Source organism: Mustela nigripes, chromosome 5, assembly GCF_022355385.1.
Source record: "Mustela nigripes isolate SB6536 chromosome 5, MUSNIG.SB6536, whole genome shotgun sequence".
NCBI lineage: Eukaryota > Metazoa > Chordata > Mammalia > Carnivora > Mustelidae > Mustela > Mustela nigripes.
The window spans coordinates 95,921,876-95,949,462 of NC_081561.1; the positions used below are offsets into that span (position 1 = coordinate 95,921,876).

At 40.8% G+C, this 27,587-nt stretch overlaps 1 long non-coding RNA gene across 4 annotated transcripts; it reads right to left on the reverse strand.

The window, feature by feature from the left end:
* Positions 1-1,394: 1,394 nt before the first annotated feature.
* LOC132017413 (uncharacterized) lies at positions 1,395-27,360 on the reverse strand. Of its 4 annotated transcripts, none has more exons than XR_009404268.1 (6): positions 27,275-27,360; positions 26,763-26,989; positions 18,921-19,000; positions 17,153-17,297; positions 12,368-12,497; positions 1,395-1,604 (listed from the first exon to the last, which is right to left on the reverse strand). It is a non-coding gene; the product is annotated as an uncharacterized LOC132017413 (long non-coding RNA). The 4 variants fall into 4 exon arrangements; XR_009404269.1 differs by lacking the exon at positions 27,275-27,360 and adding an exon at positions 7,164-7,347 and having other exon boundaries at positions 26,763-27,135; XR_009404266.1 differs by lacking the exon at positions 27,275-27,360 and having other exon boundaries at positions 26,763-27,124.
* Between the last annotated feature and the right edge of the window lie 227 nt (positions 27,361-27,587).

A 27,587-nucleotide genomic window follows, 5' to 3' on the forward strand; every position in this document is an offset into this window, starting at 1 on the left:
TTAAGAAGATTATTTGGGGATGGGTTTTTTTGTTTGTTTTCTTGGTTTGGTTTTGGTTTTGGTGTTGAATCGTATAGGTTCTTTAAATATTTATCAGACATATCATTTGCAAATACCTTCTCCCACTCAGTAGGCTGCCAACATCAGATTTTGAGTGTTAAAAACTGACGTTGCTTTCTGAGACAAACCTTAGGTCAACTGATATTATTCTCTGTATTTTGTTGGATTCATCTTGTTAAAATATCATTAAGAATTTTTATATTATGATCATGAAATATATTGGTTTATAATTTTGTTTCTTATAATGTCTTTTTTTTTTTTTTGAAGGAGGATATATATATTTGCTATCAAGGAAATGCTTTACTTATATAAATAGTTGGGAAAGTTTCCATCCTGTTCAATTTTCTGGCACTGTGGCTTCCCTAAATTGACACTAAGGGAGGTACATGTTCTCTTGTAGAGGAGTCTGTGCTGTATCATCTTAAAGCAAGAGAGAAGTGCTATCTTTTACCAGACAAAATGGGCCATATCCAGAGACCCAAATGGTTTGGGAGAATCTAGAGATTCAAAATGTTCAAGTGTGGCCCTGGCATTCCAATTCCATTTTTCAGCGCCCCATTCCTTTCCAAGGAGGAGGCTGACCTTGGCATAACAGACTTATTGAAGCTGCGAATTCAACCCCTTCTACAGCCAAGAAGGCCCTCTGGCTCCCACAAGGTAGCCTTCAGTTGCTGATGAATTTACTGTCAGCTTTCATTGTCTTTCCAAAGCCCTGATTGTCCCTAGGAATAGCCCTCTCATTCCTTATACCCTTTTTCTCTGTCTCCCAAATGCTTCCAACATTGCAGCTGCCAGCACATTTCCTTCCATCCGTAGAACATCTCAGTTCATCACAGTGAAAATGTGAACATTTGCGTGCTAGTGCGTGCCAGGATCTACTGGTCACCACCACCACCAATGGGAGCTGCATTGCCAGCTGCCAGCAGGTGATCCAGCTCCAAAATCTCATTTTAAAATCTGCTCTCTCAGACCACCTCCAGCATTAGCTGCTGCTGGTCAAGTTCCTCAGAAAGCAGATTCTGATAAGAAGTTCACTGACAATAGGTGTGTTAAGGCATCTCTTAGAAATGAAGGAAATAAGAGTTGGGCCAAGAGAAAACTTGAACTGTGATGCAGTTGACAGAGATTCTCCTATTTTGTGGGTCATTCTGAAGCTAGGGCTGACCCTGCAGAGTCATCTCAAACTGAGGGAAAGTGGATTGGACTTTGTACCTTTGCACTGACCTGAGATGGCATGAGGGCTGCTCCAGGGAAACAGACCTTGAAGATTTTGTGGCTATGAATTTGGAAAAGAAATCCACATGTGCAAACAGTAGGAATTCATTCTGGATGTCTTAAGGAAAAAGAAGAATTTAATGGAAAGACATTAAAGTTTCACTGAGTTGATGTAATAGTCAGGGACCAGGAACATTCAGGATTAGACAGCAAGAACCAGATGGTCCACACATCACTCTTTTCACTGAACAAATGATTTCAACAGTACTCATTGCTTTTGCTGGAGTCAGAGAGGATTCAAAGTTCAGGAGACAGCATCTGCTTGGTCTCTGTGGGAAAGAAAAGAAAAACACTGGTAAGAGAGGGCTTTCTGTTTCTGAGCAAGGCTCATAAGTACAGACTTTGGGTAATTCTATTTAAGGTGGGGGTTTCATGCTGCTGGTGGGTGACAGATAAGGGGAGTAGAAGTACAGAAAACTGAAAGTAACCACTATCCAGACAAGCCCCATTAATAAATATTAATCACCTAGAGTCAGGCCTATCCCTGGATCACGCTTCCTAATTTTAGCATGTTGCTGAAGAAAAGTGGGGATACCAAGGACAGGAGTAAATGATCCATGTACAGATTTTCTGTTTAGGGCCATTCTCATCAGTGCTTAAGAGAACTTTCTGGAAGGCAATTTGACAATATATGTTGAAAGCCATTTAAGAGTACAAACCATGTTACCTCACTGCCTAAAAATGGAGAAAGGGAGCATAACTTTTCAGCATTTTCACAGTCTGGCTTTGGATTGGTCATATTTATTTTATATCTCTTGGAAGGTAAAAACAAAATTTAAGTTGAAAACAAAAATATTTTGGTTATGCCTCACAGTAAGAACATCTCCTTGAGCCCTAAGCCATAGTAATAAATTGACAGTGCATTGTGTTAATTCATGCATTTTATTTTGAAACAGGGCAGAATTTGCTCTTGGAGGTACTTTCCTCTCAGCATATCTGTTCACCAGGGTATCACTGTGTGGTCTGTGGTTTGCCAGGCTAGGCACCACATAAGCAGTGTCTCTGTGGCTGTCTGTCCCAAGCTGGTAAGATGGATATAGTGCGGAGAGCACTCAGGATGTGATCCAAGTTAGAAACCTACTGACTAGTAGTTGGTGCTAAGCATGATTAGGTATAATACATGGCTTTCTTCTTAAATCCGTAATTTTTGAGCATCCTTGTGTCCCTGTTGGATTTGTCCAGAGAGGGTGTTGATACAAAGATGAGATAGATGCTGTCTCTACTCTAAAGGACTTTGTGATTTAGTGCAGAGGGCCTATTCTTCTTCATAGGCCCTTACCTATTGGGGTGCTTGCTCTTTCCTTCTTCTTTTGGATTAGATTATAGATGTGATGCCCAGTGCTACAGTAGCCACACTGTGATGATCAAGTAGCAGTTGCAGAGAACAAGAAGCCAACATACTTAAGAATGGCAGAGGGAAAATAGAAAGAGCCTGACTCTCTGATGACATTATTGAGCCATAACTGAGACCACCAGTCTCTTAAGTAAACAATAAAACACATCACGGTTCAGAACAGGTCTTTAGTTACAAATATAAGTATTCCTTACTTTTTCAAATGAAATTCTCAGAAACCAAGACTTTTGAGTCTGAAGCCCTAGTTTGAAATTTTACATTAGGTTTACCTTTTTCCAACAGTAACTGGCAAAGGTTTAAAACATTTCCACCCAACTCCGTTGGCACCACTTCTGCTGTAGAATGGCTCTTTCTCATTTGGGTACGTTATTTCCTGAAAGGAACTGAGCCTGGTGGTTTTCTTATGATAAGTAAACTAGACATTTCAGTAAGGGTAGAACAAATGTTCATGGAAATCAGAGTTGGAGATTTTTCCTTCCACACAAGATAGATATGGACTCTTTGTAGCACTGTCTTTAAAACTGATTAATTAAAAGACAATGCTAAATGTTTCCAAGGCTTGTTCTGAAATGACTCCTTCAATTAGAGCTTCTTTCCTTTTGGCTTCTTTAAAGCTTTCTGGACCTTTCTTTTTTTTAACACAAATTAAGAAGCCTTTAGATTTTTCTGGAGCTTCAGGTTCTTCTGCTTCTGCAGCTGCTACTTGAAGGGCAGAAGAGAGATAGTTCAAGACTGTACCTCTGGCGCTGCCTGCGTGGCTCAGTGGGTTAAGCCTCTGCCTTCAGCTCAGGTCATGATCCCAGGGTCCTGGGATCGAGCCCCACATCGGGCTCTCTGCTGAGCAGGGAGCCTGCTTCCCCACCCCCCACCCCACCTGCCTCTCTGCCTACTTGTGATCTCTGTCTGTCAAATAAATAAATAAAATCTTTAAAAAAAAAAAAAAGACTGTACCTCTGACTTTCTCTTTTTGGCTTTCAAATTCATGAGCTCATTATACAATGAGGTGGGTGACCCATCGGGCACAAGTTTGCGTCTTCCTTCAGTGTGCAGTGCCTCCCGCTCCCTCCTCTCCTCTGGCAGGCCAGGGCCTGCATAATTTTCCCTTAATGATCCCATTTGGTCTGCATGAACTTTGCCTCCTACCCATATCCATAGCCGCTACTGCTTGGGGAGGCTTCACATTTTCTTCATGACTGCCGATCACAGTGGGCACTATTACTTAGACATCTGTAGGAAAATGAAGTAATGGGCCTGCTAATATGCTTAATGGCCTTAAGAACATTGAAAACTAATGTGCGTAATGATCATTTAATTCATAGTTGCCCTTGGAATTATGGGTGGCAAGACCATGCATTATGCTAAAGCAAAAATGGCCCAGATGTCACTGCAAGTGTGAGGAGAGTAAGAGAGAAATATTACAGCAGCATTATAGAATTTCTACTCAAATCTGTCTTCATAGGAAAGAACTACATTATCAGAGAAAAGAAGCAGCCAGCCAGGGGACTGCCACTGGCTTGAAGGGATTCAGCTCAGGAGTGGAAGAGAAGTCCTCAAATACCAGGCTGAGGGAAGAACCCTGTGAGCCAAACCAGTCATATGGGAGGTCGAGATGCTTCTGAGAAATAGGGAGTTTCTAACTGGGGAGATCATTCTTTCCTTTCCTGGTTATAGGTTGTGTGTCAGACCTTTCCAGACCTCCCCTGTCCTCTATTCCTCAGGGCCCATTTATCATAAGTAATTGGATTAGTGAATTCAGAGCACCGCTTCAGGAATTAGCTCTGCAGGAAAAGATACTTCAGGTGAGGCTCTCTGGAGGAAAACCTTGAGGATCAGGGACAGTTGGGCCACTTGGTGCCAGGGCGTGTTCTTGCAGTGCCCTTGGGCCACTCAGGCAAACTTTTGCCAACTTCAGAAGGACATAGGGATGGCATTGGAGAGATGATTAGAGATAACATTCTAGACTTGGAAAATCAAATTCATAGCAGCCCTGGGGCCCCTTTTACAGATTCCACTGCCCCAGCTCTCCAAGAACCCTGGGGGGAGCAGGATAGTTTTTCCATCTCCCTCAGGGATCTGAACCCTGCCTGTGACCCAGACAGGAGAGGAGGCTTAAAGAAGAGTCTCAGGAAGTCCTCAGAAAATGAAATCATTGTGGTGAAGAGCTATTTGCACTCCCACATTCAGTGCAGCATTATTCACTATAGCTAAGACATAGACACAATGCAGGTGTCTGTTGATGGATGAACGGATAAAGAAAATGTCACACACACACTCAGAGGAATATTATTCTGCCATAAGAAAGAAGGAAATCCTGCTATTTGCCACAACATGGATGGGTCTTGAGAGCATTGTGCTAAGGGAGATAAGTCAGATAAAGAAAGACAAATACTACATTCTCACTTACATGCAGAACCTAACAAAGCCAAAATCATGGAAACAAAGAGTTGAGTGGTGGTTTGGAGTTGGGGGTAGGAGGAGACATTGGTCATTGACAAAGGAGACATTGTCAGCTATACTATAAGTAAGTTTTTGGATCTAACGTACAGCATGGTGACGCTGATTGGCAATGCTGTGTTACTCAGTACTGTGAGTCGTGCACTCCACAGAATGAGCCACTGCCCTGGTTGGTGGTTGGGGACCCCTGAAGCTTGACTTGATCCCAGGCAATTCAGAAATTAAAAAATTAAGGGCTAAATAAAGTGATGATGAATATTAAGTCTTCTTAATGGCTCTGGATAATCCAGAGAGTGCAGCCAGCAGACTTCCTTAAAGCTCAGATATTTCATTTATTGCCCCACCACACCTAAATAATTGACTTCACAACTGACATCTGATTTCCTCATATTCGAGTTTTTCCCTTGGAAGGAGTCTATGAAGTGAACTCTCCAAAATGAAAATAAAATTTTACTTAGAGAGTTTATTTTCTAAATGGTTTTTTAATACTCTTTATTCATCACTCAGTTTTGAGGGTATGTTTAAAAGGCTGAGATACATATAAATTAGAGCATGGAATTTTTTTTTTTATCTGTAGCTAAGAGGAGCTTCATTTTTGTTGACATTCTAGGAAAAAGTCATCTTCAAATTATAAGTCAGTAATACTCTGTATCCTTTTCTTGAAATAAAGGAACAGCTGAAACTTGGCTTAATGGTCCCTGTTTTCTGACACCTGTAGTTACTAATCCAGATGTCTGGAGTTATATTTGCATAGATCAAGATTTTCTGAGGGGCGGTTTCCCCTGACCCAAAATACATAATTTAGTGAAAGGCAGCTAAACCATGTTAAGAATAGGAATTCTTTCTTTAGGTATCAAATACAAGTATAGTGGTTTAAAATGCTGTGATTAAGTATAAGAAGTTAAAGTGGAAAGATAAATGTATAAAATTTTTCCAGTGTTACTAAATTTATTTTAGAATCTTTAAAAAAGTATATGGAAGTTCTATGTGCCTAGTGTTTTGTGTGTTGTCATATTTAGTTCTATCAGTTGCCCTACAAAGTGGACCTTATTAATCTCACAGAGAAGAAAACCAAGGCTCCAAGTATATAATATAAGAAACCTTCTCAAGGTCACAGTCATACATGGAAGAGCTGGGACTCTAGTTCAAGCTCATTATCTTCCCGCTACACTATGTTCCTGTCCATAGGAACGCACATAGAAAATCAACCAAGACAATTATCTCCTTGCTATGAATATTATATTAAATTGAAGACAGAAAAGTCAGCAGCAGCTTCTACTCAGAAGAAAATCTCCTTTTCCTGATCTGACCTCATCTCTAAACCTCTGTGGTTTCTTTTTTTTTATATGGCCATCATCACATAAGGCATGTGGCTGTGGCATTGTGCGAAGGCAAAAAGGCAATGCCCTTGACTGAAGAAATTGTCCTAAAATATTAATAGTGGTTGTGTTTGGACTAGGGCAGATTTGCTCCTTATCCCTATATCTCATGTTAAAAATAATCTTTAAGATCATAAACGTAGGGGCACCTGGGTTAAAGCCTCTGCTTTTGGCTCAGGTCATGATCCCAGGGTCCTGGGATCAAGCCCCACATCGGGCTCTCTGCTCAGCAGAAAGCCTGCTTCCCTTCCTCTCTCTGCCTGCCTCTCTGCCTGTTTGTGATCTCTGTCTTTCAAATAAATAAATAAAATCTTAAAAAAAGGATCATATATTTCGAAGTTTTTAAAAGTAAAACGATGTCTTTAAATAAGAAAAAAAAATACAGGATTAAGCAAAATAAAGGATTCCTACCAAAAATAGAGGAGTATTTGGGAAAAGTCCACTGGCTTATAGAAGCCCAACTTGTAAACATCCCAAAATGTTAGCAGTCAGAGTTAATTTAGCTTTCATCACTGACTTGATTTAATTTTCTTCACAGCCTTTAAACATACTTCCATGCATCTTGTGGGGCCATGTGACCATGGTTGGCCCTCATTCTCTGGCTATCAAGGATTCTTCTTGCTCAATCTTGTTGGCTTTACCTTCCTGCTCTTCCTGGTCCTTCATCTGCCTCCAGGGTTTTCCCAGGACAGTGATGAGTTGACTTTGTCTGTTCCTGCTTTCAATTATTAGATCAGATTATATTCAGAAGTTTCAGGGTCCACTCTTTCTTTGAACACATGTATTTTCATTTTCTCTTATTATAAAAATCATATTTTGGAAGCCCTAGGGAAAAAAAATAGGTAAACCAGGGGTGCCTGGGTGGCTCAGTCAGTTAAGTGTGTGCCTCCAGCTCAGGTCATGATCCAGGGTCCTGGGCTAGAGTCCCATATTGGGCCCCCCGCTCAGCGGACAGTCTGCTTCTCTTTCCCCCTCTGTCATTCCTCCTGCTCGCACTCTCTTTCTCTCAAATAAATAAATAAATAAATAAAATCTTTTTAAAAAAATAGATAAACCAAAAGATGAGGGGAAAAAAAAAAGTGCCATCTTGATATAATCACCCAGGAAAGCTTTTGTGTATATCCTTCATCATTTTGCCTATTTGTTGGGGGTGGGGGACTAGTTGTTAACAAATTGACCAGTCTTTTAAGTTCCAAAAAAAAAGTCCTAGTTTATTTTTATTTTTTAAATTTATTTATTCAAGAGAGACAGAGAGACAGTGGGGGAGGAGCAGAGGAAGAGGTAGAAGCAGGCCCAGCGCTGAGCGCAGAATCCAACACGGAGCTTGATCCCATGACCTCCAGATCGTGACCCCTGCCAAAACCAAGAGTCCGATGCTTAATGGACTGAGCCACCCAGGCACCCCAAAAATCCCAGTTTAAAATAGAATGATTCAAGGGTGCCTGGGTGGCTCAGTCCTTTTAAACATCTGCCTTTGGCTTAGGGCGTGGTCCCGGAGTCCTGGGACTGAACTGCATCAGGCTCCCTGCTCAGAGGGAGCTTGCTTCTCCCTCCCCTCCCAGCTCAGTGTTTTTTCTTGCTCTCTCTCTCTTGCTCTCTCTTGAATAAATAGGTAGGAAAAAAAATCTTAAAAAAGTAAATAAACCAGAATGGTTCAGTCTAGATGTAAAATGAGAACTTAAGGCATTGTTTTATTATACTGTGATTGTTTTCAAGACCCCTCTCTACCACTCAAGCCGCTCTCCAGTAGTTCACATTAAATATCAAAAACTAAATTTGCCTTTTAGCTTCATTGATCCATCCTGAAGGAAGGAACTTTTCTTCCTTCAACTCACTTTTGATGCCCAACAAAGGAGCTTCCTGTGTCTCCGCCACTGTGTCCACCGTGTCTAGGACTTACTGAAAGAGGAAGCTTCAGACTTTTCCCTACCTCTTTGCCAGCTCTCCTCTGGAAGGGACTTGCTTGATAGGACAGAGCGGGGAGTCCACCGGCTGTGGAGCAAACCGGTGTAGAGGTAGAGCCTGACCTCAAAAAGTGGGCATGCATCTCGTTCCTCTGTCCTCCTGGTTCCCTTTCCCACTGTGGGAAGGCAGCAGGAAGGGTAGCTCCTGTTTGAGGCTCTCCACTGCACTGCTTCTGGCTGCGGGGACCATCAGGCTCAGCTGGGGAGGAGAAGGAAGCCTTGATCGCCCTCCTGCCTCTGCTGTGCTCTGGGTCCCCCATCTGTCACCTGTATGTATATCAAATTGGTTGGAGTTCAGAGGAGGAAGAGTACAGTTAGCAGCACCCCCAATCTCAAAGATGGTCTCTAGAATACACTCTGTATGCTTTGAGGTCCCCCTATGTGGGGTGTGTGTGTGTGTGTGCACGTGCATGTGGTATAAGTATATATATACATAATACATAGATTCTTTCTCAAAAATTGAAATAAATTTTTCTAAATTTCAGAGAGATGTTTCAGTTTCCTTGGGGGCTCCATAATTAAGCTTCCTAGAATAGTTCAGAAAACAAATTTGCAGCTATATCAAAGCTAACCTAAACTTTAGAATAAAATTTAGCAAAATGTAGGTTGGGTAGAGAGCCATTCAGATGTATTCTGAAACCACCAACCTGTGCTCACTTAGATGTGAGCACAAAAGCAGATTTAATTTACTGAGAGTTGACAGAGGTGTTTTATTAGCTTAGGGCCTGACTAAGGATTCTCTATTCCCTCTGCCCCCCCCTTTTTTTTTAAGATTTATTTATTTATTTTAGAGAATGAGAGAGGGAGAGAGAGGGGGCGTGAGTGGGAGGAGGGGCAAAGAGAGAGAGAGAAGGAGGGAAGCAGACTCTTTGCAGTGGGTGAAGCCCAACATGGGGCTCACTCTCACCACCCCGGGACCATGACCAGGGCTGAATTCGAGAGTCTGACGCTTAACCTAAAGGGCCACCCATGCGCCCCTCCTTCCGTCCTTCTGGTATCTCAGGGCCTCTAAATGCCACGAAGTTCAAACTGTCCAGGAACCATGCCATTCTAATCTGGGATGGTTATTTATGGGTCAGCTGGACTGGATCATGGAGTTTGGCTACACATTATCTCTGGGTGTGTCTATGAGGTGTTCTCAGGTGAAATTAGCATTCCTGTTGGAGGACTCGGTAGACCCATTTGCCCTCCCTGATGTGGGTGAGAATCACCCAATCCATTGAAGATCCGTATGGAACAGAAAGGCGGAGGAAGGAAGAATTTAGCCCTTCCTGCCCAGCTTCTTGAGCTGCGACATTGATCTGTCTATGTCTTAGGCCTACAGACCCAGGCTGGACTCTGTACCCATGGCTCCCCTGCTTTTCAGGCCTTTGGTTTCAGGCTGGATTGCACCACTGGCTCTCCTGGGTCCCCAGGTTGGAAGCCACAGACCATGGGACTTACAACCTCCATGATTCCATGTACCAGTGCCTTATAAGCCTGTGTGTGTGTGTGTGTGTGTGTGTGTGTGTGTGTGTGTGTGTATCCTACTAGATCTGTTTCTCTGGAGGGCCCAAAAAACACAGACCAACACACATTCTAAGTCCCAAATGGAGTTGTTCTTTTCCAAGAAAGAGGCATCTCACCTGAGACAGAACTCTGGCCAAACTGCTGGAGGTCCAGACAGGATAGAAGGATAATAAGAGAAAAAGGATATTCTCAGAAATTAATGCAACAAACTAGGGGTGTGGCCCTTCCCTTTGCTGACGCAGACATGAGAATGCGTAGATGGAGAGGATCTGAAAGCTGACCAAACACAATGCTTAGTGAATGTGAAACTGATGTGCAGAGTCTGCATGAGGCTTTGTGGTAGCTGGCGACCCATGTAAACAGGTAGACCCTTGTTTCACTAAAACCAGAGCTGCCCCAGAAGCCCTACAACTTGAAAAGAGGAACATCCACACTATCCATAAAAAATGGAGATGAGAGAAGGAGAGAAAGAGAGAGAAATTGTCAAGGATAAAGTAATGTTTGCTACCTCAAAACACTTTGTGTTGCACAACTGGCAGTAAATATTGGCCCATTTATGTAATTTAATGTTTTGTTCAGCCATGATTTTGCAGGTTGGATTGGGGTAGAGTAGGAGATTGAAGGAGACTGGTATTTATTGTTGCACAGGATCTTTCGAAATGGTGGAAATGAGTTTCTGTTCATCCCCTCTGAAGAGATCCTGTTTTCCTAGGAAACCCTGAATTCATCCCAGTGATGCATCTTAGAAGGGACTGAGCTATATGTGCGGGAAGTAGACTGAGAACGAGAACCACAGTGTCGAAAGGAATTGTTATTTGGTCTTGTTTTGTTTTCCTTCCAGAAATAAAAATAAAGATAAAAACCCCAGCTGCCCCCTAGTACGAATTGCATTGAGCTTAGGCATTACTCAATGACATATGTGTAAATAAGTCCCATTCCTTTCACAGACAGTGATTTAAGGCCCCGTACATTTAGTCATATTTATCTGTGATTCCTGCCACAGAGAAGAGCCCTCCAGTAGCTCTTGCATTACAGAGAAACTTGGAGCGATTTTGTGAATTAAAAGAGTAAATTTGTTGCCTTAAAAGAATCCTGTAACTAGCATACATTATGAACAATAAATCTTCTTAATGAATTTTTTTCCTGAAATTTTACTTAGAGCTTGAGGTTGAAGAATTTAAGGTAATGTTATCGGGCTAATGTTTTTATCTTGGGATTACTTAGAGTAAATACATCTCCTTAATTATTAGAGAGTGCTAGATCCCAGACAGATATTGTGGAGTCTGGAAGAGATGTCCCTGACTCTCAAAGAGTCATTCCTGGAGGTTAAAGAAGATGGAGAGGCAACAGGGACAAATCCCCTTTTGAGTATCAGGCTCTAGTAAGAGGGGCCAGGCCTACATGAACTAGTAGTGATAAAATATTTAAAATACTATGGGTGACTTTACAGTTTCACCCATATTTTCTTTTTTAAAAAATCTCCCTTTTTATCCTATATCCTCTCTTTTCCTTGTCAGGTTTGGCTCTACTTCTCTCTGCCTTTTTTTTTTTTTTTTCTTTTCCATTCTTCCATCTTGTTTTGATTGATCTAGGTAGGCCGCTTTAAGATGTGATGAAACCACAGCCTTTGAAAATGTTATGATCAAACTTTCAGGAAAGCTGTTTCACAATACCACCAAAAGACATGAATATTCAGTCTCTGAGCTGGCAGTTCTGCCTCTAGAAATTCTCCTTAAGGAAATAATCAGAGATGATAAAAGTAATAGTATTTTTTGAGTTTATATTGTGGGCCAGGCATTGACTTTATGTAATTAATTTATTTAATCCTTACAACAACCTCTGATGTATCATCCCCATTTTGCATGTGAAGAAACTGAAGATCAGAGAGATTAAGTAACTTGCTCAAGAACACACAGCTAGTGACTAGGGGAAACTGGGATTTGAACAACGGAAGTCTAGCTCCCAAGACAGCACTCAACCAGGACAGTCCCCAAGGTGAGACTCTTAGGTAAATATATATATTTTAAGATTTATCTATTTTAGAGAGGGAGGATGAGGAGTGGAAGGCAAGGGAAAGTCTAAGCAGACTCTGTGCTGATCATGGAGCCCAATGCAAGGTTCCTTCTCATGACCCTGAAATCATGACCTGAGCCGAAACCCAAAATCTAATCCTTAACCAAATGCACCACCCAGGCACCCCTTGGGCAAATACTTTTTTTTTGGGGGGGGGGCAAATACTTTTGGCAGGACCTCTGTCTATTTAAACAATTTTATTTAAAAAGGTGTTTCACAATTCACTGGTCCATGTAAGGTCTAGAAAATAAAGATTATCAATAAAGATTTAGAATAAAAGGTAAAGAAGAGATACTTACCTCTGCATTTATTGTCCAATCAGAAGAAGATTCTTTGTGGTGTCCAGGCACCATCTCCTCCTGTGAGGATTCAGGAACCGTCTCTCCATACTTTATTGTCAAATCTTCCATTCAGCTAGTTTCCTGTTTTCTACCATGAGAGGAAAATAACAAGACTGTTATTACTACCATGCAATGGCTCTTCTGATGGAAACAACATAGATCTTGTGTCCTCTGCAGGGCCCTAATACCATTTATTTCACACTGTTTTCATCATTACTCAGGACACTGCATCATCGTCCATCCATCACCTGTGAAGGCTGGCTGCCAGCGATTCTCAACATTGTCGCTGGGCTCTCTGGGGTGACTGAAGCATTGCCAGCATCAGGGGATGCAGAGTCCTGCCACCACCCTGCTGGTGGATGCTGTAGATGAGAGGAGGCTCTGTGGTCAGAACACCTGTGGGGAGAACTGACGAAGTGCCCCCCACCCACACACTCACTAGATTCCAAGGACAAGCAGTGGCTCCATGGTGACCATTGCAAATCTGGAGCCCCAACTTGTCCGGTGTCCTCAGTGAGTAGGATAGCCCCCTCTCAAAATAGATTATAGAACTGCATATTTTTTCTGTTAGAAAAATATACAATGTTTGATGATTTTTTTTAAGATTTTTTTTTTATTTATTTGACAGACAGAAATCACAAGTAGGCAGAGAAGCAGGCAGAGAGAAAGAGAGAGAGAGGAGGACGCAGGTTCTTTGCTGAGCAGAGAGCCCAACATGGGGCTCGATACCAGGACCCTGGGATCATGACCTGAGCTGAAGGCAGAGGCTTAACCCACTGAGCCACCTAGATGCCCCAGGTAAGACTTTTTAAAAAAATGTTTTTCAGCTGTTAACAATTGGCTCTGGGCTCTTTCCCCTCCACCCGTATGCCTCTCAACTGTTAGGTTGTACAGAGATATTCTTATTACCTGAAGAGTCATTCTTGAATCCCTGATATGATGGAATTACGAAAAATGTCACAACCTGAAAAATGTTTACTTGTTTATTTGAGAGAGAGAGAGAGAGAGAGAGAGAAATAGAGAGTGAGAGAGAGAGTGAGAGCACAGGCAAGTAGGGGGAGCGGTGGAGGGAAAAGGAAAAGCTCAAGCAGACTGTGCTGAACACAAACCGTACATGGGGCTCAATCTCATGACCCAGGGATCACTACTTGAGCCGAAACCAGCAGTCAGCTGCTTCATTGACTGCCACCCAGACGCCCCACCACCTCAACATTTTTAACAATAAACTGAGCACACTTATAAGAGTTCCTACTCAAATAGTTTTCAATATGTGTCAAAACCCGTGATTGCCTGAATATTGATGCTAGTTTGATTTTATTAACATTCTATCACACAAGGCAGATAAACTCAAAAACAATGGCAAATCTCACCATAGAGAGACTTTCATAAAGTCACCCAATCTAAAGAACTACTCACTCCTCCCACTCAGAGGGCCCCTGGCAAGTAAGTTTCTGGCAGAGAGTTGACAGCTGAAGAACAGGAAGTTGACGATACTTTGAAAAAGAATGACTTGAATATCAAAGGATTAAGAAAAGATCTTATAAAATAGGAGGCAATCCTTGAATCTATATGCAGAGAAAAAAGACCCTCTTTCTCTTTTGTAGTGAAAGTCAAATGTGAAGAATGTCAAACTATGCTAAGAGATAACTTTGTTGGAAAGAAAATATTGTAACCCCCCCCCCCAAAAAGCAAGGGAAGCCTAATTCCTCCTTTATCTAAAGAATTCTTGTGTAGATGAAGTGATAACCTCAAAGTTTCAATGTCATATAAAACTAATCTTCATAATTTAGCTTCATTTTTCAAGATAAGAGCCTAATAAAACTTTCTTTTTTATTTGTTATTTACTATTAAAAGTTGCTTCCCTTTCTGTGCAGGTTCACTTTTAAGAAGCTCTTTTCTGGTACCAATTATTCTTGGATAATGAGGACTTTTTGTACTTTATGCTGTCATAGCAGAGGCTAAATGGGGTAAGCAAGGCAGGACAGCTTGCTCGTCTTCAACCTCACTTCAGTGAAACAAAGTCTTCAAAGGACCCACAGAGTCAAATGCAGTGAGTTGAATTACTTTTCACCTGGCTTCACATCCAAGGTCTAGCTCCTCATGACCAGCTTTGATGAAGGCCTGCTGGCCCCACAGGAACAAGTTCGTGCTGACAATCCTAAGTTTCGTAGAGACTCAGTAAAGACCCTATTCTCCAGGGCAAACCGGGCTGATGTCAGGAGTCTCTACTTAGAAAGTCATTTTCTCAGAAAATTCTTCGAACTAGATTAGAAGTGTAAGGAAGGGGGTGCTTGGGTGGCTCACTCGGTTAAGCATCCTACTCTTGTTCTCAGGGACAGCGGATCAAGCTCCGTGTCTGGCTCCATGCTCAGCATGGAGTCTGCTTGGGATTTTCTCTCTCCTTCTCCTTCCGCCCCTCCTCTCTGCCCACATTACCTCTAAAATAAATAAGTAAATGTTTTTTTTCCCCCTAAAGAAGTGTAAGGAGGGATATCAGCTGGCTCAAAGAAGCATGAGACTTTTGATCTTGAGATTGTGAGTATGAGCCCTACATTGGGTATAGAGATTACTTAAATAAAACAAAACAAAACAAAACAAAAAGGAAGTGTAAGTAAAGTGACCAATATTAAGGATTAAGCCTCAACTTGGATAATTTACTTGGGAGAAATCCCACCAAAACTGGGCAGATATTTAAAAAGAGTAAAAATTATAGTTAGATATTTAACACCCCACACAAAAGTGGACTCTTTCAAACAGACATGGGTAACCTGATTCTTAGTCAATTTACCCCCCTCTTGGATGCTGAAGTAAAATGTGACTAATATCTCCGTAGCACCTTTCCTAAAAAGGTTATAACGAAAAGATATAATCTTTGTTTCTGCTGAGCACAAACTGTTTGAGTTTCTTAATGATAAGCCGTGCTACCTTACATCTATTCAAAAGAGCCAGGATTCCATTCTTCACAGTCAAAAACTCTATCCCATGTTAAAGAAAAATTTTATTAGAGGACCCTTTGTCAATAGTCCTTAAAATAACATCAATTAAAAGGGATTCTTAGTTGGGAAAACAAAGATTTAAAAAAAAAACAAAAAAACCTACAAGTCCGTTCAGAGATTGAACTATAGCTAAATTGTCACTAGTCCCTATTGGAATACAGATAATGCTAGCATTAAAACATCTTAATACTGGGGTGACTCTGTAGCTCAGTTGGTTAGGTGTGGGACTCTTGAATTCAACTCAAATCTTACTCTCAGGGTCATGAGTTCAACCCCTGCATTGGGCTCCACACTGGGCATGGAGCCTACTTTAAAAAAATAAATAAATAAAACAACTTAATATTAGCCTCCTCTATAATTTAGTTGCTGGTTTGCCAACGGGACAATAGTCTTCTGCAGCCAGTCTGTTTCCCCATTGGTTTTGCTCCTTCCTAACATCCACTAAGAAGAGACTAGAATAATAAGAAGTAAAACTTGAATTCATCAATTCCAATAGTTGTTTGCAACTCTAACTCAAAGAGCTGAATTTAAAGTATTAATAGGTTTGGAACTGCTTTTATGAACTTTAAATATGTACCATTCCTGGTGAATTTCCTTTTCATAGCTTACCTTTTTGATCGATATCTACCCTCCTGTACCATGTTAAGAAATGAAACATATCACTAACTTTATTTTTTCAAAAATCAAATAAATCTAACTCTGAGAGGAAAGTTAATCACAGTCATCTTTAGAACCCATTATCTGTTTCCCACTATCTTCCCCCACTACCAGCCAGGATCTTTGAGAGCTTCTGAGGTCTTATGACAAAGCAGAACATTTAGAAAACTCCAGGGCTGAATGGCCCACGCTGGCCGCCCTGTAGCTTACAGTTGTCTGTGACTTTATGGGCCTTGGAAATTGCTCCACAGTTTTAGTGCCCCTCGGGCAGGGGACTTAGAGGCCAGAGTCCCTCACACAAGCTCCTCTGAGGTTCTGTACCCTCCCTCAATCACTAAATGTTACAATCTCACTACTGTTTGCTTCTTGCATTAAACATTCTCTTTCCTCTTCTCTCTCACTCCAAAACTGGATACCTATCTCTCTTTCCTCTTTCAAAAAAATCTCTTAATTTTTTATTTCCAAAAACAAAACCCAGAAAGGGAGGTTGCCTTCAGGCAATTTCCACCTGACATTGAAACATAAACTTCCCTGAGAAGGAAAAATCCCAAAGTTCATGTCTCTTCTTGGAAAAGGATTAAAAGAAAAGCAGGAAGAGCCAAATATATTTCAATAATTATCATTTATGATGTGGTTTATAATTAGATAAACAATATGACATAAAAATGCAAAATAAATACAGTGAGTAGCCTGATGAATGGTGCTAAGAAAAGTTGTTGACAACCATTACAAACAGAATTGCTTTGATTTAACCCGACCTCAGCTGACCAAGATTGCTTATGTTAACATGACTGCTGGGTTTCTTTTTTCTCCCATTCAAAGAAGAATCTCCACCTTTGATACTGAATTTTTGGCCTTGAAATCAATTCTAGCAACATTCAGTCTTCCCCCAAGTGTAAGCATGTAGACCAAATATCCTGTCAGAACCACCAAGTGCAGATTCTTGGACTTTCTCCAAGACTACTGTTTCCTGCAGTATTGATGGGTTTTTATGGTTACAGCACACCATATGCTCGGCAACACATGATCTTGTCAGAGCCAAATATTCTTTCTGTCACTGGCCAGTTAAAAATCTCCAGCCAGGGGGCACCTGGACAGCTCCGTCCTTAAGCGTCTGCCTTTGGCTCAGATCATGCTGGGATCGAGCCCCGCATTGGGCTCCCTGCTTGGCGGAAAGGCTGCTTCTCCCTCTTCCACTCCCCCTGCTTGTGTTCCATCTCTCGTTGTGTCTCTCTCTGTCAAATAAATAAAAATAAAATATTAAAAAAAAAAAAAACCATTTTCCAGCTAGGAATCCATCCTATTCTGAAGCCCATCACATCGCCCTCTTTCTGGTTATTCTGATTTCTAGGGGCGTGTCCATGCCATTCCTGGGCAGAGCAGGGGTGGGGGGTGCGGTGGAGAGAGGGGTGGATCGGGAGTTGCTTCCCTGATTGGCTCCTGACTGGCCGCAAGCTGCCTTGCCGCAGCTCTGGTTATGGCCATCAGCATTGCACCGTCGCAGTCATCTCATGAGGAAGTCTTTGCATCCCAGGAGAAAAGTCAATTACTCAGAGGATTCTTCTTTTGGAATGCTGAGCGCACTTTGGGTGAAGCTCTTCTCCAGCACTTTACCGGGAGACAACACAGCTCCTTCTCTTCAGCATTTCTTTTGCTTCTGAGAGCTCGCCTCTACTCTGCAACCCCATCTCTCAGTGGCTCAGCTCCATTTTGATATTGAGGGGGTTTTGTTTGTTTGTTTGTTTTTTGGGTGGTAGGAACCTATATACCAACTTTTGGAAATTCTGGTTTCAAAGCGTGTTATGATAGAATGGGCTGTAACTAGGGACCCTTGCAAATCATCCATGTTGGAACCCTATTGAGAGTGAAAAGGATGCTATTCAGTTATGCTAAAACAGGATTTAAGCAGAACCAGCCTGGGCAAACAGAAAAGATGTTCACCTTAGTGATAACAGGCTCTCTGAGAAGTGCCAGAATGGCCAGTTTCTCCTTCCTTCGTCCCTTCCCTTCCTCTGTTTCCCCCTTCCTTCGTCCCTCCACTCGATTCTTTCCTTCCGTCCGTCCGTCCGTCCTTCCTTCCTTCCTTCCTTCCTCTTGGACTTATCTCTTCCTTGGGCTTCTATTTCTGCTGACCATTGAAAAATTGATCTTACCATTAAGAAGAAATTGATTCAGATTTAACATAACCCAGCGTCTCTAGGGGCAAAGGCTCAGGTTCTTAGAGAATCTCCTTCCTTTCACCTGGTAATATCTGGGTTTTAGAGAAGTTCGCTGAAGATTGTTCATTTAATGAGGATCCCCCAGTCCAAGGCTATTGGTAGTCTTTGCTGTCCTTGCTGACCTTTGGTTGGAGGGCTGCTCAACTGCTAGGTGACTAGGCATGGACCTCTGTACTTACTGGGTCTTCAGCCTACACGGCTGCAGTAGAATACCTCCCAGTTTGCTTTCAGCATTCTCAAGGCCCAGGGTTCACTGCCTGGTCTCTTGGCCCTATTGTGGCTCCCAAGTGCTATAGTTCTCCTGAGGCTTGCCTCTATTTAGAATCAGGCCACCACGAGATCCTTGGGGATCCTCTTGTTTCCTTTTGAAGCTCTTCCTGGTAGATCTATGGCCCAGGGAAAGTCTGCATACTCTGCCAGGCATAGGGGAATGTCTGGACCCCTGAGGTCTCATAGACTCTGGGTGGAAAGGGTAAGAAAAGGGGGAGTTGCTCCTTAAGCTGTTAAATCCATGATACACTAACTATCTGTTACCTAGTTCACTGTTGAACTCTTTTAGCTTTATAGAGTGGATCCTATTGATTCCCCCCTCCCCTGGGTTATGGATGTAGAAATAGGAACAGAGAATAAGTAACTTACTTGTGGTCACCCAGAGAGTAAGGAGCAGAGCTAGGATTTGAGTCCAGGCATCCTGATAGCGGGGTCTATACTTTGAACCACTGTGTAGGGAGAAATTTGCGGGTTAGGGTGATAAAATGTAATTATACAACAAAAAGCTTCTCCTCTAAATAAATTATTTAGGTATTAAGGATTCTTCTGACATGAACACATGAACACAAACTGTGACGCTCAATCCTCTGGAGAATCTAGGTCAGCCCCTTTACTCTATTAACCTAGTTTTTTATTAAAACCATTGTCTGTTATTATTACTCATGAATGAGGCAACAACAGCAGTAAGTTTATTGGCTTGCTGCTTGTAAATTGCTGATATGATAGTATAATAAGTAAGTGTGATTTTTTTCAGAATTAGGTATGCTGATCTCTGGTATTTCTCTTCTTATAATTTTAATAGGATATTAAATATTAGAGTAGGTTTTAAGGTCTTAAGTATATTTTTGAATGAAAAGTTTCCTTGAACACTTGTGGTTTTTCTTGTCTTTTTTCTTTTCTTTCCTTAACAAAGCAAATATTTATTTCAGATACAGAGAGAATAGTCACTCTGTCCTCAACATTTCCTTATCTTCACATCTCTAATTTGATCTTGTACTAATTCCAAAGAACACTTGTGCAATTTCTGGATATTCTGAAATGCATCCCATTCATTTCCTGAAGCCTTGGAAACTCTGTTTCTCCACAGTGCTCCCCTCCTCAAGCCTTTGTTCATTTTTTTTTTTTATTGCCTTTTTGGTTTTGACCCAAAGTTTTCCCTTCTCTCCAACCTCTATGTTTAAAAAAATCTTATTTTATTTTCCGGTTATTGGGTGAGTCTTATTTCCCCTATTTTTCTCTCTGTTTTTTCCCTGGGTTGTTTCAGTGATTTGGTTTCTGGACTTCAAGTGTACAGTTGCCAAATTTGTGCTGCTATTGACTATAAAATTCTGCCCAGTCACCAGGCTGTGAAGAAGCAGATGCAAAATTGCTCACTGCCCACCTCCGGACTGTGTGGTTCCAGAGCCAGAGTCCAAAAGCAGACTTTCGCTTCCACGGTCCTTAGATTTGGGAGCCTGTTCCACATACGTTATCTATGTGACCACCTGAGAACAACCTAGAGCCTCTTGTTTAAATAAAGTTAGTTTCATTTTTATTTTGATGTAACTTCCACATTGCTACTACATAAAGAATGTTATTTCTCTTTTTCCATGGGTTTTTAAATAATTGCTATCCTAACCTAGCAGGTCCAATAAAGCCACAGAGGCACTGGTTTGTTAGGTAGGTAATATACACGCACAGAGGTATATTTAGGTACATCACTACATAGGCATTGCTCTCTTGATTTAAAAATAAGCAGCAGTGGGGCTCTTGCAGGGCTCAGTCATTAAGCGTCTGCCTTTGGCTCAGGGCATGATTCCAGGGTCCTGGGATCAAGCCCACATGGGGCTTTCTGCTCAGTGGGAAGCCTGCTTCTCCATCTCCCTCTGCCACTGCTTGTATTTCCTCTCTCACTATGTCTCTGTCAAATAAATAAATAAAATATTTTTAAAAATGATTTTTTAATCTTTTTAAAAAAATATTTTATTTATTTGACAGAGATCACAAGTAGGCAGAGAGGCAGGCAGAGAGAGAGGGAAGGAAGCAGGCTCCCTGCTGAGCAGAGAGCCTGATATGGGGCATGATCCCAAGACCCTAGGATCATGACCTGACCTGAAGGCAGAGACTCTAACCCACTGAGCCACCCAGATGCCCCATAAATAAAGTCTTTATAAAAAAAAATAATAATAAGCAGCATTAGCTTGCTGAGCCTGGGCTGGAATCTGGAGACCCAGAATCTGGGCAGGGGACAGAAAAAGCATTGTAAGAAAAAAAGTTCATTGTACTATTCTGTTTACTTGATATGTTTGAATTTTTCCATAATAAACCCCTATAAATTATTGAAATATCAAAAAAAGAGAGAAGAGAAAGGAAAAAGGAAAGAAAAGAAAAGAAAAAAAAAGAGATGGAAAAGGCAGTAATCTTTGCAGAAAAACAAAATAAAAGCCTACTATTTTGTCCAAAGGTGTTAAGGACACAGAGGGACCATATGGAGAATCGATTTGTTAGGTAGTAAAGTAAAAAACAGAGAATATTGACAGCTGACATATTCATTCATTTTCCCTAGTGATTCTTGTACTTCCATCGTCAGGAAGGATCAGAGCTGGAATCTGATCCATGCAGTTGACCAGATCTCCTTTACACACTGTATCTGTGCTCAACTGCCCTCTAGTTTACAATCTGAGAAGTCACTACCTGTCCTAAGTCATCCACTAGTCTGGGGGAACCCCGGCTGTGACATTCTCTGTCTGACCTTGAGCCCACCACATCTGCAAATTCTCTCTTCAGATTGGGACAGAGACCCAGGGGACTTTGGCCCAAAGCCAGGTCGGGGCTGCTGCAGTTGACTTTCACAGGACCCCTGCAGAGTGGGCTGGCTGCTCAGCTGGTACACAGCCTCAGCAGAGATGATTCTGGAAGGTGATTGGTTCCTTTGCTTCCATCGTGACCCTTTTGGGTTGCTCATTTCAGCGCGTTGTGATCGCACTTCTTCAATTTTGAGTAGATATGTTATTTTCTTTCTGGCTACTTATTTTTCTACCTTTTGGGGTATCTGTCCAACTTATCACAAAATATAGGTGTTCTTAATTATTTTTTCATGTGTCTAGGTCCCCTTCTGTGTGCTCCTGTGTTTAATGCTGACGCTTCCCTTTTAACCAAAAGTTTATATACTTATATAGCTACATTTCTCCCCTGATCCTTTTTTTTCCCTTGCCCTTTTTAAGAATTGATTTTGAAAGTTTTATTTTTAAATTGTAATGAGTAGACTTAACTTAATGGAGCTGTTTTAGTCTTACAGAAAAACTGAGCAGAAAGGACAGACCTCCCATAGGTTGTCTTGCTTCAGTTTCCCTTATTACGATCATCTTGAATCCTTGGAATCATAGTATGTTTGTTATAACCAATGAGCCTGTACGGACACATTATTATTAACTAGTTTCCATAGTTTATATTAGGGTTCGTTCTTTGTGCTGTGCGTCCTGTGGGTTTTAACAAATGCATGCTGACATGTATCTAACATTATAATATCATACAGAAGAGTTTCACCGGCCTAAAAATCACCCAGGGCTCACCTATTCATCTCTCCCATCCTATCTCTAAACCTCTGCCAATCACTGATTTTTTTTAAATTGTCTTCATAGTTTTACTTACTTCTTTCAAAATGCCTTCAATGTTGGAATCATACAGTATGGACCATTTTCAGACTGACTTTTTTGACTTAGCAATGTGCATTTCAGGTTCCTTCATGCCTTTTTGTGGTTTGATGATTCATTTATTTTTAATTGCTAAATAATTTTCCCTTGTATGGAACCTTATTCACCTCTACTGATAGCTATCTTGATTGCATCCAAGTTTTGACAATTAAGAATAAAGCTGCTGGGGGACCTTAGTGCCTCAGTCAGTTAAGCATCTGACTCTTGATCTTAACTCAGGTCTCGATCTCATGGTCTTGTGTTCAAGCCCCACACTGGGCTCTGTGTAAGGCTCGGTGCTGGGCGGGGAACCTGCTTTATATCAGTCAGTCAATCTGCTGCAAACATTTACATGCAGGTTTTTGTGTGGGCATAAGTTTTCAACTGGTTTGGGTAAATCTCAAGCTCCACAATTACTGGGTCATATGGTAAGAGAATGTTTAATTTTATAAGAAACTAAAGCTGTCTTGCCAAGTGGCTGTACAAAGTTACATTCCCACCAATAATGAGTGAGAGCTTGTTCCTATCACTGCACATTCTCACCCAGCATTTGGTAATATTAGTTTCATATATTGTAGCCATTCTAATAGGTATGTAGAAATAGCTCATTGTTGTTTTCATTTGCATTTCCCTAATGACATATGACACTGAACATCCTTTCATATACTTTTTTTTTCTTTTGCCATCTGTATATCTGGTTTGGTGAGGCATCTGTTCAGATCTTTTGCCCATTTTAAATTGTGTTCTTTTGTTTTCTTATCATTGTGTTTTAAGAGTTCTTTGTATATTTGGGATACAAGTCCCTTATCAGATATATGTTTCCCAAAATTTTTCTTCCATTTGGGGGCTTGTTCTCTCATTCTCTTAACAGTGTCTTTGAAAGAGCAGAAATGTTAAATTTTCATGAAATTCAGCTTATCAGTTTTTTCTTTCATGGATCATGCTTCTGGTGTCGTATCTAGCAAGTCCTTGCCACATGCAGGGTCACCAGTATATTCTCTATGGTATTTTCCAGAAGTTTTATAGTTTTGCAGTGCACATTTAGTACTGGGATCTATGTTGAGTTAATTTTTGTGAAGAGAGTAAGGTCTTTTTCTGGATGTCCTTTTTCTTTCTTTTCCCCTTTTTGTCTTTTCTTTGCAAGTGGATGTCCAGTTGCTCCAGCACTGTCTGTTGAAAAGACTATCCTTTTCCATTGAGTTGCCTTTGCTCCTTTCTTAGAGATCAGTTTACTTGATTTGTATCAGTCTATTTTTGGACTCTCTAGTCTGTTCTGTGTCTCTATTTGTTTATTCTTTTGCCAATATTAAACTATTTTAATTACTATAGCTTTATAGTCAATCTTGAAGTTGGGTTGTGTAAGTCCTCTGAATTTGTCCTTTTCCTTCAATATTTTGGTGGCTATTCTGGGTCTTTTGTCTCTCCATAGAAAGTTTAGAACTATACTGTCTATATTAAAAAGTAACTTGCAGGGTTTTGATGGGGATTGCACTGAATATGTAAATCAAGTTTGGAAGAAGTGACATCCTGACAGTATTGAGTCTTCCTATCCACGTACATGAAATATTTCTCTACTTACTTAAATCTTCTTTATTTCTTCGAAGGATTTTAGTTTTCCTCATATATATCTTCTATATATTTTTTAGATTTATACCTAAGTGTTTCATTTTGGGGATGTTAATATAAGTGGCATTATGTTCTTAATTTCATATTCCAATTGGTCATTGCTGATATACAAGAAGGCAATGAACTTTTGTATATCAACTTTGCATCTTGTGTCCTTGCTATAGTCTTGGTTCCAGGAGGTTTTTGTTGTTATTGCTGATTCTTTGGGATTTTCTATATAGTTAATCATGCTATGCAGAACATGTGAACAGACAGTTGTATTTTTTCCTTCCCAATATGTATATGTTTTATTTCCTTTTCTTGTCTTACTGCATTAGTTAGGAATTTCAGTACAATGTTGAATAAGAGTAGTAAGAGTGGTTATACTTGCCTTGTTCCTGATATTAGAAGGGAAGTATCTAATTTCTCACAATTAAATATGATGTTACCCATAGGGTTTTAGTATCTGTTCTTTATCAATTTGAGGGAGTTCCTCTCTATTCCTACTTTGCTAAGTGGTTTCTTTTAATCATAAATGGGTATTAGATTTTGTCAAAGGCCTTTTCTGAATCTATTGGTATTCTCATATAATTTTTCCTCTTTAACTTGTTATAAGGATGGATTAAATTAATTATTTTCAAATGTTAAGCTAGCCCTGCATACCTGGATGGTTTATAAATTGTTTTATACATTGTTGGACTCAATTTGCTAATATTTTGTTCGGGATTTTTGCATCTGTGTTCATTGTTCATGAGAGATAGTGCTCTGTAGTTTTCCTTCTCATAATGTCTTTGTCTGGTTTTAGTATAAGGGTTACGCTGGCCTCATAAAATTAATTAGGAAGTATTCCTCTTATTTCTAGTTTTCCTTACTTCTAGCTTTTTTCATAAGCTCAGCAAGAATGAGTAATCCTCAACTCCTATCTATTAACACAGGCCTGCTTCCTCCTATATGTTGCATTGTATTTTATGTAAGGGACGACTATTTGCTTTCAATCTTTTAATCACTTTGTGGCCTTATGTTTTAATTTTATGACTTCTTTCAGGAAAGCCCCCATTCAAGCCAGAAATACCTTATTATCAGGAATAGTATAAAGAAAATGTTTTCGAAATTCATCCTTCCATTGGCAGTGGTTCCCAAGATTAATTGTCAATAAATGTTTATTTGTTTGGCATCATTATAAATCAAGCAAAGTAGCTTTCAGAAAATTTCCTTTCATAGGGATAATGCTAGACTGAAGAGATGTATATTCAGAAAATAAGCAGCCCTTTGTAAGGAAAATTCCTTTGAATAAAACTGCCTTCAAGATACTTTGCAACAGCAGCACAAAAGAGCTTCTGCAGGAAAAAACAAAAAACAAAACTCTGACTCTAATTCCAAGGCCAATGACACCACACTGTATATAATACAGTTTCTTTTGTGCAAAAGTAAGAGCATGAGGGGAACAAAGGGAACATTTATGAGAGCCAACATGATCAATTTGAAGAAAATAGCAGCTAGAAACTGCAATCCAATTTTTTTTCTGTCTAGAAAATCAATGAACCACAAGCATCTAATAAATCGGTCAATTATACACAGATGCCAGAGTCTACAGAAGATGTAATATTAGGTTTTGCAAATCATTACTGTCTCACAGAGATTTTTATGACAGTAAGTTCCACTGATTAAAATGTCAGTATAAAACATTGCCTTTCATTCAAATAGCTAGTACAGACTCACCCTCTGTAATGATGGAATGTAATAATTAGTGGGCAAAGCCCGCATGTTAGCAAACAACAACAACAAAGATCAGACTGCTCAAAGAAAATAAAGATCGGTGAAAGGAAATTGAGGTAGCCTCAGGCTTAGGTCCTCAATGAAAACACCCAGAGCAACACCCAGGTCCCTGGAATGGCAGTCACTGGGTGTGTTTCCATAACAATTCTAAGGCCTTGGCTGGGCACTCATCGCTGGGGTGACAGCATTAGGACTTCTCTTGAAGGGGAATTTAAAAAATGGTTTTGAATTAAAAAATGATTTTAAACTTTTATCCCTAATTTTTAAAATTGGGGATTATCTTTAAAACTTTTGAGTTCTTTTCTCAGCCTCATTGCCTAGGCTATGGCAAGTTCCCTGTGATATTCTGTACTCAGAAGAGGAGAGATCTAGGCAGAGACTTCCTGACTTTACATCAGGCTGGCTTAGTTTCCACTCACTAGACACAGGCCCGAAGAGGGACTCTGGGCCCCAGTGAAAAAAGTTTTGCTCTCTTTTGTTTTTTTCTTTTGCAGGGAAAGGGTGCTCCCGACAACAATGGACCCGGTAAAAATCATTGCATAGGATTTGCCCTGCCCCCTTTTGGACCTTACCCCTTCATTTGTACTGTCTTTCCCTATTTCCCCATTTTGCACAGCCTGTCAACGTGAAAAACATAAGGGAAATCTTTCCCTTCAGTCTCTTTCCTCATTCTAAGGTAAAACTCAGCTGAAAATCTATAGGAGGACTAAATTTCAATAATAAGAGATATTGTGCCCAATGCTTGACTCCAGATAGTGAATTACCTTCTCTTCCAGACTGCTTGTGGACAAATGGCTATGAAGAACTGAATGTTTGTGCCCCCCCCCCAACCAAGTTCATGTATTAAAGCCCTAATGCTCATTGTGGCCACGTTTGGCAATGGGATCTCTAAGGAAGTAGTTAAGGTAAATGAGGTCGTAAGGGTAGAGTCTTGATATAAGACGTTTTTTTTCCTTCTAAGAAGATACACCAGAGAGCTCTCTCACCCTCCCTCTCTCTCTCTCTCTCTCACTCCCTCTCTCTCTCTCTCTTCATTTCCCTCCCTCTCTTCCTCCCTACCCCGCCTTTTTCTCACACAGTTTCTCTGTTTCTCTCTCTGCATGCATGAGGACATAGCAAGAGGGAAACTATCTGCAAGCCAGGAAGAGAGCTCACTCACCAGAACGTTGATCTTGAACTTCTCGCCTCCAGATTCATGAGACAATGAATTTCTGTTGTGTAAGCCGCGCAGTTGAAGGTGTTTTGTTATGGCAGCTCCAGCAGACTAATATAACAGCATCACATTCCCTCAGAGAGGGAGATTCCTTCTGTCACAGAAGGACAGATCATCACGGAAGATTCCTTCTGTCAGACACAGATGGTATCAGCCTTGGCAGTCCTAGAAGCCTGTAATAAAAAACACTGTATCACTGCCCTTCATGTCTGGAATAATGGTATTTTTTCTGTGTCTGGAAATCCTAAGGTAAGACAGCATTGTTAATGCGACTTCTGAGTAATGATGGCTTAGCTTATGTTGTGGAGACGCTCAAGCCCTTGACACAACTACTGATACCCTGAGCATTGTCATAACATCTTACAGATGGGGCACAGATGTTCAGTAACTTTCATCAGGGGTAAGTGATCTGTGGGTAATCAGGGAAGATACCATAGGGGTCAGAAACTGAGCTCTACCTTTCTCCTTGATCTTTGGGTGCCACTTTTGGCAACAAAGTAGAGTTTATTTTGATGTCTTTGCCCCATCAGAGTCTGTGATTCTTCCTGGCACTCCTTGCCAACTCATTTGTCTGTGGCTGGACCCTTGCTAAGACTGTGACTGAATGTCCTCTTCCCTTTAGGAGCAGCTTGGGGGTGGGCATAGTACATGCAGATTGTATAAGGAGAGAGAGACACATGCATACGTTGGGCTGATTGTGATTTGTTCATTTTTTGTAATAATGAATCAATACCTCGATTGATTCATTCTTATTTTAGTGCTTTGGTGGTT